The sequence below is a fragment of the Equus asinus genome, chromosome 25 (genome assembly GCF_041296235.1).
Source record: "Equus asinus isolate D_3611 breed Donkey chromosome 25, EquAss-T2T_v2, whole genome shotgun sequence".
NCBI lineage: Eukaryota > Metazoa > Chordata > Mammalia > Perissodactyla > Equidae > Equus > Equus asinus.
Window position 1 is genome coordinate 12,427,552 of NC_091814.1, and position 15,603 is coordinate 12,443,154.

Genomic DNA, 15,603 nt, shown 5'->3' on the forward strand with positions numbered 1-15,603 from the left:
AAAAAAAAAAAAGTATGAGTATAATCACAAATATCATAAGTGTGACATTGTGATTGATAATAAGAAATATATATTTAGTCTTCATTCCCATTTCTGGCACAGAGCCTCCTAAAACCCTTGGAATTTCCTAAGTGTTGAGTGTAATAAAGGCACCTTTTGTTACTTTTGGAAAGCACTTAAGGAGGGGGGCTGATTGCTAGTAGAGCTAACTGTGTGATTAGAGGGTTGGAACTTTCAGTCCTACCCCTAACCTCTGGGGAAGAGAGAAGGACCGGGGATGGAGTTCAATCAGCAATAGCCAATGATTCAATTAACTGTGCCTATGTGATGAAGCCTCTAGAAAAACCCGAAAGAGTGGGCTTCAGAGAGCTTCCACGCTGGAGAACCAGAACACTTCCATGTGCCACGGTGCTGAGCCTCTAAGCTCCATGAAAACAAAACCTCCTTTGTTCAGGACCTTGCCCTATGTATCTCTTCATCTGGCTGTTGATTTGTATCATTTAATATCTTCTGTAATAAATCAGTAATCTAATGAGTAAATGGGTTTTCCCAAGCCCTGTGAGTCTTCTAGCAAATTAACGGAATCCCAGGAGGGTGTCATGGGAACCTCTGATTTGTAGCCAGTTGATCAGACGTACAGGTAACAACCTGGGCTTGCAATCGCCATCTGAAAAGGGTGGGGACAGGGGTGGGATGGGGGGAGTCTTGTAGGAAATCCTTAACCTATGGATTCTGATGTTACTTCCGGGTAGTGTCAGAATTGAGTTGAATTCTTGGACACCCAACTGGTGTCACAAGGAATTGCTTGGTCTGAGGAAAACCCTCCACACATTTGGTGACCACAAGTGTCAGAAGTGAAGTGTTTTGTGTGAGTAGAAAGGAGATTCACAGAGAAGCAGCATACAGTAGGGAAGAGCTGGGTTTTTCCCTACACAGGTGGAAAGCTGATGTTTTCCCTATCTAATAAATTTGGAATCCGCTTCATACCCAATATTGTAGTCAGGCTAGGCCTGAAGAGGAAAATAGAGCTCAAAATCAGTTTGATCAATGTTGGCTAACAAGGCGAAATTCTTAATTGATCAATTTTTTAAGTCTTTACTTCAAAAAGATAAAATAGCTTTTGTATAGATGGTTGGTAAATAGCAAAGGGCAATTTCACTTCCATGGATTATCCTAGGTAACACATTAGTGCTAATCTGTGGAGTATGTAAAGCTTGAGCTGTTTTATTTATTTGAACCAAAGCCAGTGATAAGGTATGGATCACATGTTCTAGTTTAAGAACAATGAATCAGAGTAGAAATTCTCACACGTGACAAACCAGTGAAATTCAGAATCATTACAAACTGGTGAAAATTAGCATGTTAGGTTCTTAATAACATATGAGTTGCTGCTTTTTTTTTTTTTTCCAGTAGTTAGAATGGCCAGATGACCATGGTGCAGGTAGCATTTTGATTTGGTGAGCATGGGAAAGTCATTTGACTACTCAAAAAGAATTATTTCAGAGATACACGTAGAAAAGGCACAGAATAATTATTTATTAAAACTGAAAAAAGCCAAATACTCTCTGAACATTATAAGCATAAATACTAAAATTTCTCTTTTCTTCCCAGGAATACTTAATTTCCCTTATTTTCAATTCATATAAGTGATTATTAGTATGTGTGAACCAATCTGGGCAGTACCTCCTTTGAATTTTTAGAGATCTAATTTGTCTATATCCTCCAGATTTGTTTCCTTAGAAAACAGTTTATATTTATACAATGGACAAATCTCCTAACGTTACTGGGCATTCTAAAAGAACTAATTGTGGAAAGTAACATCATTTAAAATGGAAGAGAAGCAACGGTATTTATTAAAATGCTTATCAGTGAGGAAATAATTAAGCACCATTAGGTGTTTGCAGAAGACTCATTGCTGAAAATCTGAGTAATTCTGTGATACCCTTTCAGCTCAGCAGGACTTTCTCAGGACACATTCCTTGCACTACAGTCACTGAATTTTATCCATTAAAAAAAATTCATTTTAAAAGGATTTTTGTCTTTTTTAATAAAAGGATGAACTGGCTTACAGTTCTGGAAATTATTAAATCTTGGTTTATATAATTGTCAGAAGCCCTTATTTTATTGACTTAATTGCCTTATTCTAATATCTTTTCTCTCCTTTCTTTAGCCTGATTTAAACAGTTGTGAAGTTATTCTATCATTTGGAAACTTCAGTATACTAAGAAAGCAGATTACTGAATAACAGAAATCCAGTTTTCTTTCTGTTCTAATATCTCCTTTATGTAGAGCGATTTATTAAGGTCAAGTGTTCTTAAGGGAAGAATCATTGTATAGTGAGATTATTCATATTACTGACAGTCCACCTTTACAGATATTGACACAATGGGCCCATAGAATTTTATCTAGTATTAGATAAGATGTCAACAACTTCTCAACACTGCAGACTCAAATATTAGGAAATACCAAAAACCTCAGGACAAATAACCAATCAAAAAAGACTCACAGACTAGATTAGCTGTCATCTACCACCTAACAGAGAATGGATCCCAGTGAACCACCACCCAACAGAGATCATCTCCAGATGTTCATTTCATAAAATCAAAACCAGAATTCCACATCGATACCACTGATGGGAGAAGGTAATTGACAATGCACAAATGAGAGAGAAGACTTATCCAAGAATTACACTTAGTGTGTAAAAGCCAAAGAGCTCAACTTCTGCTCCTGAGATTCAACAGAAGAACTAAGGGGATGTGAGCCAATAGCTCTAAGAGTCCAGGTCTGCACAAGGTGCCTGTCAGATGCAGGATTCTACTGGCTACAATGATGCGTCTCAGGTATGCGAATTTTATGTGGAAATAGCCCTAAAACACTGCCAAAGAATAATATAGAGTCAGTGTGATGGTTAATTTTATATGTCAACTTGGTTAGGCCACAGTATGCAGACATTTGGTCAAATATTCTTCTAGATGTTTCCATGAATGTATTTTTAGATGAAATTAACATGTAAATCAGTAGACTGTGAGTAAAGCAGCTTGCCCTCCCTAAAGTATATGGGCTTCATCCAATCCATTGAAGGCCTTAATAAAAAAAGACTGACCTTCCTAAAGAAGAGGAAATTTTGTCAGCAGACCAACCTTGGACTGAAACTGTACCTCTTCTGTGGGTCTCCAGCCTGCCATCCTACCCTGCGATGGCAAAGCCTCCACAACCATGTGAGCCAGTTCCTTAAAATAAATCTCTGTCTCTCTCACTATATCTATCTATCTATCATCTATCTATCTATCTATAATTGCCAAGGGTGAATTAGCATGTTGTCTGTATTAGTTCTATATTGATTCTGTTTCTCTGGAGAACCCTGATTAATATAGACAACATACTAATTCACCCTTGCCATTTATAGAGAAAGGGGAGGAGGAACAAATGTCTGGGACTAGTGAGTTTTTTCTTCCTCTGGGTAAGTTGCTCGGCACAGAGCTATTAAAGAGGCCACTCTGGTCAGTCTTCTCTGGACCTAGTTGACTAGCGCACCACAGAAATCAATTACAGTAATACAAAATATCTTGGAAGTTTAGCTGAGGAGCAAATGCAGAGATATCCTACTGCTTAATGCCCACCTTGTCATCTGTTGTACCTCCCACCTCTTAGTTAAGTCAAGGCGACAATACTCTCCTTATTGGAATATCATAGATAGATGTATAGAAAGTTTGTTGTGCTAGCAAGAGTATAAGGAAAAGGATTCTCTGAGTTAGAAAAATAAATTGAACTATAAATTGGTACCACTTCCACGGAAGGCAAATTTACAGGGTCATCACTTAAATTAAAAAACATATGTTTTATAAAACATACAGTATATGTTTTTATAAAAAACAAAACATATACTGTAACCACTATGATAGAGCAATTACAATTATCCTATAGAAATACTTGTACAAGTGGCAAAAGATATATGTACAAGGATGATGACTTCAGCATTATTTGTAAATAAAATCATAGAACCAACTTACTCTAAAAAAAAAAAAAAACATGTAAAGGGTTCAACAGTGGTACAAACAAAGGAAGAAATGCCTTCATCAAAAATAATGCAGAGGATAATGATTATTATGATTCTATCGATAACTTTATTGATTGAGCAATTACTAACTCCAGGCATATCCTGCAGGTAGGTACTCTTATACAGACGAAAAAAAATTGAGGCACACACAGTTTACTATTAACCCAAAGAAGAGAAACACGATTCCTAGATCCCGTGCTCTTGAACACAGACTACATTTGTTCTCTCTTGTTCTTTTGTCGCTAAGAACTTACCAGTCCCCCAGTATTTCTTCTGGAAGGACGTGGGAGCACGACAAATGGAGGGGCCATTACATGTAAAATGTCCACCCCCATCCCTGGGTGGGCTTGAACCACCAACCTTTCGGTTAACAGCCGAACGCGCTAACCGATTGCGCCACAGAGACACCACACAGAGGTTTACTTTCTATCGTAATATTGACTGATCTTTCGCTAAACTAGAGTGGATACCAGCAGCCTTCTGTTAAATGATTGGGCAGGCTCCAAAGACTCAGAAAACAAGAGAGATTAGAGCGACAAATCAAGTTGCTCGTCACATTTGAAACCGGTGCGTTGGGTGATTCTGAAACTAGGGCACCAAAACGGCCTCGCCCCGCCTTGCCTCTCACCAGCTTCAGAAGCCAGCGCGGCCAGAGACGGTCTGCGACCCCTCTAGCTTGAGCCGAAGGGGCGCAAGGGAAGCTGAACGCCCAGAGCACTGAATTAGAAGTTGTTGAATTAATGCATTTGAGAGTCTGAACATACAAACAGACAATGGCTAGACCGTATAGAAAAACAGCACTCTGATTCGCAACCAGCACCCACCTGCTCAGGTAACCAACTCTTTGTCCATAGTTAACTACCCAAGAAGCCAGCCCGCTATAAGTCACATTTTTAGGAAGTCAGGCCGTTATCTCTAGTAACAATCCAGGAAGCTAAACAATAACTTTTGGAACAATTTGCTAAAAATGGCAGGACTAGATTAATAACTGACAGCTTCCCTAATTTTTGTCCCCATTGCAACTTAGGACCAACCAGAGAAAGCCAGATATGCACCCCCAACCAGTCATACAGGATGCTGGGCTTCTGATTAGCCCACCTCCAGCTTCCCCATCAACAGCCTCCAATCAGGGCACTCCTGAAGCCTTCCCTTTTTTCCACTATAAGGCTTTCCCACTCCTCCGTCTGCCTTTGTCTCTGCTAAAATCGGCGCTGCTTTTCTCATTCGGTTGGTCTTCGTTTCTTTATTGTCACCTTTAAGCTTTTAGTCCTTTGAAGAACTCTGAAAGCGGAAATAGAAGAAAAGGTTTTCAAAAGGGTAAGTTCTTTTTCAAAAGGCTTTATTTTGGTCAATTGTTTTCAAAGCCTGCAACGTCTCACCGGCTGGGCAACTGAGGAGCTACAGCGCCGCTGGAGCACCACGCACTCAACTGAAGTGCCTTCCGTCTTCAGTGGGGTCCACAGAGTCAGGGAGCGAAAGGGATACGGTCGGGGTCAAAAGGGAACCTTGAAGAGGAGGGAAAGAAGCAGGGGAGGCGAGGGCGAGGACGAGACCTCCCACGAAGCTTGTGCAGAGGCACAAGCCGGATCCTGAGAGGTGAGAATTGTTTTTAACGTGTATCAGAATGGGAAGGGAGAAATGGAACAGGACCTGAAAGAGAGAAAAACGCAAGAACCCGTAGTTCAAGAACAAAGCAGGAAAATACTGTGGCTGGTTTCACATCAAAAATATTAAAGGGCACATAGGAGCTGCCGGAAGATCTATGGCACGCTGTGATCCTATAGTGGTTAGTACTCTTGTGTTGTGGCCCCAGCAACCTTGGTTGAAATCTGAGTCAGCGTCTGGCATCTTACTCGACGAGATTTGGTGCATGTTTTAGTATCTCTTTTAATCCCCCTACCGGTTGCACCCCTTATATGTGGCCTGGCAGCAGCGCTCACCTAGGCTCTCCAGCACCCTGTGGTCAGGAAGAGGGAAGGAAAACTGAAAGTGCACTAATCTAGATGCTGGTTTTTAGAAAGCTCTGCCGGGCCCTATATCTAAGCATGCGCAGAACTATCCCAAAAGGTTAAGCACCATGCCTGTAGCTTCCACTAATGTAACCGGTGTGGTGGTAAACATTTTTCTGGTTGATATTTTAAATGTCAGTGGGGCCTTTTTAGACGCTATGACAACGAGCTTTTTATGAGTTTGCATTCAACATGATATTTTACAATAAAATCTAAATAATATAAAATCTAATAAATATAATAAAACAAACTCAATGCCATCCTCCGCCTCCCCCACCCAATTTTCATGCTAATAGTACATTCTTGAAGTATAATTCACAGAGTAAAATGCACACACCTTAAGCACACAGCCCAATGAATTTTGACAAATATAATGGTCACCTAGATCGTTATAGAAAATTTCCATCAGCCCAGAAACATCAGTAGAGCCCTTTCCAGTCAATTCCCGCCTACCTTCCCTTCGCTTAAGCAAACCATTTGGATTTCTTTTTTGTTGTTACTGTTGTTTTGAAAGGATTTTATTTACATTTAGCAACAAGTAGACAAGTAACTGTGCTAACTGAGAATCAAGATTTTGAGCCCAAGAGAAAAGAAAAAATTACAAGGCCAAAAACAAGCATAATCACTCTTGGTTTTAAATGGACACTTCATCTATGTAAAATAAATAAACTCAGTTAAAATCTATTTTACCACTGTAAACTGAGTTGGTTTAGAAGCAGTATCACCAAAAGCTCAATGAGTCTCCACAGTGTCTGGGTTTTGGCCTCTAACACCATTCCACACAAAATGAACCAAATGTCAGTGGGGCCTTTTTAGACGCTATGACAACGAGCTTTTTATACTTAAGGAAGTATACTACTTACAGGAATGGCGCAGGGGAATTACAAGGTGAGCATGAGAAAGCTGGGACCAGAAAGCAATGATTCATTAACCAACTATTAGGATCTTTTTGAAAACACATAGCTGGCTTGAAGGAATTCCCACTGACATGAGCGGTGATAATTTGAGCATGAAAAAGAACAGTGATTTTCATGCAGGGGTCAGTAAACAACGGCCTCCTGGCCAAACCCAGCCCACAGTCTGTTTTTGTAAATAATGTTTTATTGGAACACAGCCATGCTTATTCATGTATGTATTCATGTACAGAGTTGAACAGCTATAACATTTGGCATGCAAAGCCTAAAATATTTACTTTCTGGCATCTTACAGAAAAGTTTGCTGACCCCAGTCTAGTAGATTGAAAGACTGAATTAAGGAATACTGGAGTCCATAAATGATACTCAAAGAGATGAAGTCATTTGTATGCTGAAGTATTTAGGTTCAATGATCATGACGTCTGTAACTTACCTTAAAATGGTTCAACGAAAACATGTAATTAAATAGATATAAACCATTCTGATTTCTATCTCCATAGATCAGTATTGACTTTCTGGAAATTCACATAAATGAACGTCATTTTTTGTGTGTCTGGCTTTTTTTTCATACAACATAATGTTTTTGAGATGCATCTATGTTGTTAAGTGTATTATTTTGGTGTTATTGATGAGTGTTATTCCTGTGTGTGACCATAATGCCACTGAAGAATAACTGGGTTATTTCTAGTTTGGGCAATTGTGAACAAAGCTGCTATGAATATACTTGCACAATTCTTTTTGTAGACATGTGCATTCATTTTTCTTGAGTGTACACTTTGTAGTGGAATTGCTGGGTCATGGAGTAGATGTAAACTGAACTTTATTAGAAACTGCCAAACAGTTTTCCAGAATGGCTGCTCGGTTTTACATTTTCAATGTCAACAAGATATAGTTGCTCCACATACTTGCCAGTATTTGGTGTTCTCTGTCTTTAAAATTTCCTTTATTCTTGTGGTGGATAAAAGTAGCTCATCGTGGTTTTAATTTGTGTTTCCCTAATAAGTAATGATATTGTGCATCTTTTCTTATGTCTTTTGCCCATTTTGACATTTTCTTTTGTAAAGAAAGCCTATTCCAGTATTTTGCTCATTTTTATATGGCTTGGCTTTTATTGTTGATTTCTAAAAGTTCTCTATATATTCAATATTTGAGTCATTTTCAGATAAGAATATTGCAAATAAACATTGGGGTGCACAGGACTTTTGGGATTGCTGACTTCAGGCTCTTTGGATAAATACCCAGTAGTGGGATGGCTGGATCGTATGGTAGTTCTATTTTTAGTTTTTTGAGGAGTCTCCATACTGTTTTCCATAGTGGCTGCACCAGTTTGCATTCCCACCAGCAGTGTATGAGGGTTCCTTTTTCTCCACAACCTCTCCAACATTTGTTGCTATTAGTTTTAGAGATTTTTGTCATTCTAACGGGTGTAAGGTGATATCTTAGTGTAGTTTTCATTTGCATTTCCCTGATGATCAGCGATGATGAGCATCTTTTCATGTGCCTATTGGCCATCAGTATATCTTCTTTGGAGAAATGTCTGTTCATGTCTCCAGCCCATTTTTTGATTGGGTTGTTTGATGTTTTGTGATTGAGTTGCGAGAGTTCTTTATATATTAAGGATATTAAGCCTTTGTCAGATATATGACTTGCAAATATTTTTTCCCAGTTAGTGGGTTGTTTTTTTGTTTCAATCCTGTTTTCATTTGCCTTGAAGAAGCTCTTTAATCTGATGAAGTCCCATTTGTTTATTCTTTCTATTGTTTCCCTTCTCTGAGAAGGCATGGTGTCCGAAAAGATCCTTTTAATACTGATGTCAAAGAGTGTACTGCCTACGTTTTCTTCCAGAAGCCTTATGGTTTCAGGTCTCACCTTTAGGTCTTTAATCCATTTTGAGTTTATTTTGGTGAATGGTGAAAAAGAATGGTCAATTTTCATTCTTTTCCATGTGGCTTTCCAGTTTTCCCAGCACCATTTGTTGAAAAGACTTTCTTTTCTCCATTGTATGCCCTCAGCTCCTTTGTCAAAGATAAGCTGTCCATAGATGTGTGGTTTTATTTCTGGGCTTTCAATTTTGTTCCATTGATCTGTGCACCTGTTTTTGTACCAGTACCATGCTGTTTTGATTACTGTAGCTTTGTAGTATGTTTTGAAGTCAGGGATTATGATGCCTCCCGTTTTGTTCTTTTTTTCCCAGGATTGCTTTAGCAATTCGGGGTCTTTTGTTGCCCCATATGAATTTTAGGATTCTTTGTTCTAATTCTGTGAAGAATGTCATCAACAGACGAATGGATAAAGAAGATGTGGTACATATATACAATGGAATACTACTCAGCTGCAAAACAGAACAAAATCATTCCATTTGCAATAACATGGATGGACCTTGAGAGAATTATGTTAAGTGAAATAAGCCAGCAAGAGAAAGATAATCTGTGTATGACTCCACTCACATGAGGAATTTAAAACTATGGACCAAGAACAGTTTAGTGGATACCAGGGGAAAGGTGGGGTGGGGGGTGGGCACAAAGGGTGAAGTGGTGCACCTACAACATGACTGACAAACATTAATGTACAATTGAAATTTCACAAGATTGTAACCTATCAATAACTCAATAAAAAAAAAAAAGAGGAAGACTGGCAACAGAGGTTAGATCAGGGCCAATCTTCCTCATCAAAAAAAAAAAAAAAAGAAGGAGGAGAAGAAGTTCTGATACATGTTACAACATGAATGAAGCTTGAAAAACTTACGCTAAGTGAATAAGCCAGACCTGACAAAAGGCCACATACCGTATGATTCGATTTATATGAAATATCCAGAACAGGCAAATCTATAGAGCCAGAAAGTAGAATAAAGGTTACCAGAGACTGGGGGGAGAAGGAAATGGGAGGTTAGTGTTTAAACGGGTACAGAGCTTCTGTTTGGGATGATGAGAAAGTTCTGGAAATGGATAATAATGATGGTTGCACAACACTGTGTACTTAATGCCACTAAATTGTACACATATACTTAAAATCATAAATTTATGTTTATTTACCAAAATATTTTAAATTGCCCAAAACTAAAACTAACACTTAGGCAACCGTGGGATTTTTATATTTTGTGGAGGTTATATTATTAAACAATACATACTTTTTTTGCAGTGTCTAAAAAAACAAAACAAAAAAAAAAGAATATTGCAAATATCTTCTCCCAGTCTGTGACTTGCCTTTTCACTTTCTTATGGTAATTTTTGATGAGCAGAAGTTTTTAATTTTGATGAAATCTAATTTCTTTATTTTTTCTTTTATTGTTAAGGCATCTTACTCTAAGACGTCTCTCCAACCTCAAGATTGTGGATATATTTTCCTACGTTTTCTTCTAGAAGCTTTAATGTTTCCATTTTCAGCTTTTAAATCTATGATTCAGCTCCTGACCTCAGCACAATAGTTAACCCCTATAGAATCCATGGCTTGCAGACCACCAACACAGCCTTCCAGAAATTTTTATAAACTTTGACGTAAAAACATTCACAATAGTTTCCTGCCCTGCTTTTTGATGACTACAGATCCTTGTGCTTCCATCTCTCATTCCTTTTTGTTTTGCCTTCTCTCCTCTTCTCACCCCTACAGCTGAGAAAACCAGAAACACCTATAACTGAGAAGAAGAAAGACCTGGTCAGTCTGTGCTCAAATGCACAGGATCTGGTTTATAAATCTGGTTCAGCCCTCGTGTGGCCTTGGACAAGTAACTTAAACCTTATGTGCCTCAATTCTTTCTTCTGTAAAATGGGGCTAATAAGAGTAGTCTACTTCATTCTGTTGTTGTTAGCTGTGCCTGAATTTAGTGGCTACTTGATCAATAATGTTATAATCAGTTGAACCATCACCTTCATTGTCATCATCCTATTTATTTTTGAAAATCACTGTGCTGATATTTTGCACCTTAAACTAGTTTTGCCTCTTCTAGCAATTCTTGTAAATGGAATCATGCAGTATGCACGCTGTTGTTCTGCATGATGTCCTGAGTTTTATTCATATTGTTAAGTATATCAAAAGTTCATTCCTTTTCATCACTGAGTAGTATTCCATTGCATGGATATACCACAATTTGTTTCCTAGTGTCCTGATAATGGATATTTTGGGTTGTTTCTAGTTTGGGCTATTGTGAATAAAAATGCTATGAACATTCTTGTTACAATTTTTTTATATGGACTTATGTTTTCAGTTCTCTTGGAAGAATATCTAGGTGAAGAATATCTGAGGACAAAGGGATGTTTATGTAAATTGATGTTTAAATGTATAAGAAACTATTGAACCAAAGTGGTTACAACATTTTACATTCCCACCAAAAATGCAAGAGAATTCTGGTTGTTCCACATCTTTACTAAGATTTGGTGTTTTCAGACTTTATAATTTTAGTCATGCTATTGGGTGGAGTGGTTTTAATGTAACCAACACAATTTTAATATCTATTTCCCTGACAACAAGTGATATTGAGCACTCTTTTATGTACTTACTGGCCATTAGTATATCTTCCTCTCTGAAGTGTCTGTTTCAGCTTTTGCCCATTTTTAAAAAACGGGTGTTTCAGTTTTTAATATTGAATTGCAGGAGTTCATTATACATTCTGGAGACAGGATCTTTGTCAGATACGTTTTGTGAATATTTTCTCCCAGTCTGCGACTTGCCCTTTCACTTACTTAATGATATCTTTTGGTGAGAAGACATTTTTAATATTGTTAAAACTAATTTATCATTTTTCTTTTTTAGTTATTTCTTTCTGCATCATATTTAGGAAATCTTTGCTTACCACCACGTCATAAAGATATTTTCATGCATTTTATTCTAAAATTTTATAGTTTTAGTTTGTATGGTTTCATCTATGATCCAACTCAAATTAGCTTTTGTTATATTATGAGGTAGGGATTGCAGTTTTTTTTACTACGTAGACATCCAGTTGTTCTAGCATGATTTGTTGAAGTCATCCTCCTTTCCCTACTCCTTCAGCAATTCCTTAATTGCTTTAGTGCCTTTTTTGAGAATAATTTGACCATATAAAGTGGGTCTGTTTTAGGTGTCTCAACTCAGTTCCATTTGTCTACACATGTATCCTTTTGCTACTCCCCCAGTCTCTTGTTCACAGTAATAAACAGCTTAAGAGTAAGTCTTAAAGTCTTCCAGGTTCGACTTTTTTCACACAGCTCAGTAAATTTTGAAATGTGTACATACCGAAGGAGCCACGACACAAATCAAAAAACGCTGTCATTTAATCCCTCTCATTTCATTGTCAGACACATGTCATCACATCTCATGGTTGACCTCTTAGCCAAAGATCCTCTATTTCAACTTTTGGGGAAATTAAATCTCCAGTTATCTTCAGAGCTGGTTGAGAGAGAAAATGTCTGCAACACTCAACAATGAATCTAGATTTTCCTTGGGAAAAAAGTTCATGTTCCAGGTCTTTGGCTATAGAAAAATTTTCTTTTCTATTACTTATGACTGTGAATACGATGTTTGATTTTCAATTTTCCATTCTTTATAAGGAGACAGAGTCTCGTGGAGGGCCCCTAACTTACTGGGTTGATTGTTGAGGGTGGGGTTGCAAATTGGAGGCTGAAGAAGAACTGTATGGAAAAGATGCTGAGGAGATGGGAGGAAAGGTGTAGGGTAGATTTTAGGGTCTTGCAGCGATTGTCAGATTTTGTAAAAGGAGGAGTTATATGTTTCCTATCCAAGAAAGAAAACCTTTGGTGGAAACAACTAATATTTAAAGGCCATTTTATGAGGTTTTGTCATTTTTACATCATCTTTCTTTCTGAGTTTTGCAAAAATAGGCATAAGGCGGACTTCATGTGTTTGTTATACAACTTTTGGAATGTGTATTTAAATTAAAAACTATTAAAATTAAAATATTCATCATGAACATCCTAGATTCATCCTAAGTTCCACCAACAGTGCTCTTAAAATAAAATGGGCCCAACCTAAGGGTCAAATCTACCTGGTTGAAGTGCCGCTCCTGGGTGTGTGTCATTCTTACCAGTAGGTGCCTTCTCTAGTGTAGTGGTTTTCATATTTCCTCCACACCTGAAGGTCCTCTTTCAAAACTCATCAGAAACCGTCTCCTTTGCTCAAAGCTTTTAAAGTAATCTTAGTTCAAGTAAGTGCGGTAAAAATGAACATCGGTTGCATCCTTAGAACCCATAAAAAGCCTAGAGAGAGATGTTTAAGTGCTGCCCAACGGGGAGGAAGAGGAGTTGCTTACTGACTGGTAATCAGGTTAAGTTTGTGTGCTTTGGCTGCAAGTGGAGAAGGGAATTCGACTCACCTTCACCAGCGACGGGAGGACCGGGTCCCAGACGACGCCGACTTGATCTTCATAGTACTTTCAGATGAGGAAATCTCACAGGATTTCTTCCTTTCCCTTTGCTCTGTTTCTACGTCTCCCTTTCTGTCTCTTCAAGATCGTTTTTTGATCCTTACTGGACAGGACTTGGGGAAGCCGACCTTCTCCTACCGCTCTCTCCCTGCCTGCGCGTGCTCGCCGCTCAATCTAACGCGGACGTTACTGCCGGCGGCTGAGAACCGGGAGGCGGAGCACAGCGGTGCCGGAACCCACAAACGCGCCGTCGGCGCCCGCGCACCCCGCGAGCTCGGCTCAAACTGCATCAACGCCTCTCGACGCTTCTGTGCAGGCGCCGCTGGAGGCGTGTGTGGGGCTCCTGACCCGGCGAGAGGGGCCGCGCTGAGGGGGCTTCGCCACTGGCCCTGGAGGACAGGACCGGAAGAGGCTGATGTTGACGGGCAGAGCCAAAGGAAGTCTCAACGGCGGCCCAACCCCAGGATCCCGAGATTAAAGGTCTCAAACCCTAAAGTCTTAACGGACGAGGGTTGGGAGTTGACTCGATCTCCACGCCTTTATCAGGAGATTCGTTTGCCAAGATCAGAGACTAAGAAAGAGAAAAGATTGTGTGGACTAAAGTCCGCAATTAACCAGAGAGGAAACACGATTTTGTGCCAAATTGGACGTGCGGTGTGAGAGAAAGGCCGGCGTCAAGTCTTTTGGCCTGAGCCTGCCATCAACTGAGGTGGGAAAACTGCAGGTGCAGCAGGTTGTAAGGGAAAGATCCAGAATGCAGTTCTGGCGTCCCTCAGCCTTCCTGGAAAGAGTTTTCCATCCATGCCGTCTCGGTTCCCGCATCCCTGAGGGTCCTTTATGATGTTGGGGATCCCAGAGTCTCACCCTGGGCACCTTCCCTCCCGCCCTCTCCTGGCAACTTTGTCCACTCCCCGGCTCCGCCGACCTTCTCTCCACACGTGGGCGCTTCACAGAGGCGCGTCTCCAGGGCAGGTCAGAGGAGCCGCCGGCAAGAGGAAACTGGCTGTGGGACTGGGACTGGCGGACCTGGGGGCCTCGCGGGCGCATCAGTGTCCCGGCACGGGGCTGGATGCGTCCTGTGCGGGCTCGCCTTTTGGAGAAAGCAGGGAGGAGATGGCCTTCAGGAACAATTCCTTAAAAGGGCAGGCGACACTGGAAAGGATAGACCCACGGATTTTTCTAGAGGTCAGTGCAAGTGTAGCTCTTCTCAGAAGGACTGAAAAAGAAAAAGAAAGTGCTATCGCAGTTCCCTGGTGGTCTAGTGGCTAGGATTCGGCGCTTTCACCGCCGCGGCCCGGGTTCGATTCCCGGTCAGGGAAGGAGGACTTCTCTTGCTGTTGGGTTCATTTTCTTTCCTATTTACTGAGTTGGCACTTTCTAACTGCTTATGGTTCAGGTTTTTTCCAAGACTGATGGGGAAATGGGGTGAGCTATTTATCGAGGATACCTTCCAGAAAGTGGAACTGCTAGGTACAACGAAGTGTGAATTTAAAACTCCCGTATATACCGCCCACCAACGTGTAACTTTTAGACATAATCTTAAACTTTATTTACAATCAGCCTATCTCTTCAAAGTCAATTTATCCGTAGACTTTGTCTACAAGAGACAAATAAACTGCAAGAACTGCCCAGTATTTCAGCAAACTTGAATTCAAGACTCTTTCTCTGTTCTCTTCTGTATTGGTGTTTACTCTTTTCTTTCAGGTAAGATTAGTCGCAATAAACTGGGCCTTTTTGCTTGCAGTGGTCTGTCTTGTTCTAAATTTTGTGGATATGGAGCCCTTGCTCAGATAGTTTCATAGGAACGCTTGACCTTTAGGAATTTCGGAAACGCGGTACACAGGAGGGTCCCCAAATCCGTCTTTAGAAGTATTGGCAAACATAAATAAGTACCAGAAATAAAGGTAATAGCTTCTGGAGACCTCAGACTAGTTGGAACCAGAGCAGATTTTTAACAACCAGAGAGGAGTTGTCTTCATCATTTAATTTTCATTTTGACAGTCACTTTATCTATTTGGATGTGGACAGTAGTGGAGGGAAAATTCCTTATTAGATCATTAATTTTTCTGTATTTTTATTTCTCTAAAGAAAATTTAATGATAATTAAAAGTTAATAATAAAATAAGAAATTATAATAACAATAATAAATTTAATAAGAAAATATCACATCTTACATTATTCACATTGATATAGTTGGTTTATGCTGTCATGTGTTTGCCCACTGTATAACATTATCTGATGAATTATCTTCAACTGTGTAGTAATACATAC

At 39.6% G+C, this 15,603-nt stretch overlaps 1 protein-coding gene and 2 non-coding genes across 3 annotated transcripts in view; 1 reads left to right on the forward strand and 2 right to left on the reverse strand.

Moving 5' to 3' along the window:
• Positions 1-15,295, reverse strand: part of LOC106824780 (myomegalin) — a 51,890-nt gene extending 36,595 nt beyond the window's left edge. The window contains exon 1 of the mRNA XM_014831275.3: positions 13,282-15,295. The gene's annotated coding sequence lies outside the window, so the exon portion shown is untranslated. The remainder of the gene's footprint in view (positions 1-13,281) is intronic.
• Positions 4,390-4,463, reverse strand: TRNAN-GUU (transfer RNA asparagine (anticodon GUU)). The gene has a single exon. It is a non-coding gene; the product is annotated as a tRNA-Asn (tRNA).
• Positions 14,580-14,651, forward strand: TRNAE-UUC (transfer RNA glutamic acid (anticodon UUC)). The gene has a single exon. It is a non-coding gene; the product is annotated as a tRNA-Glu (tRNA).
• Positions 15,296-15,603: the final 308 nt, after the last annotated feature.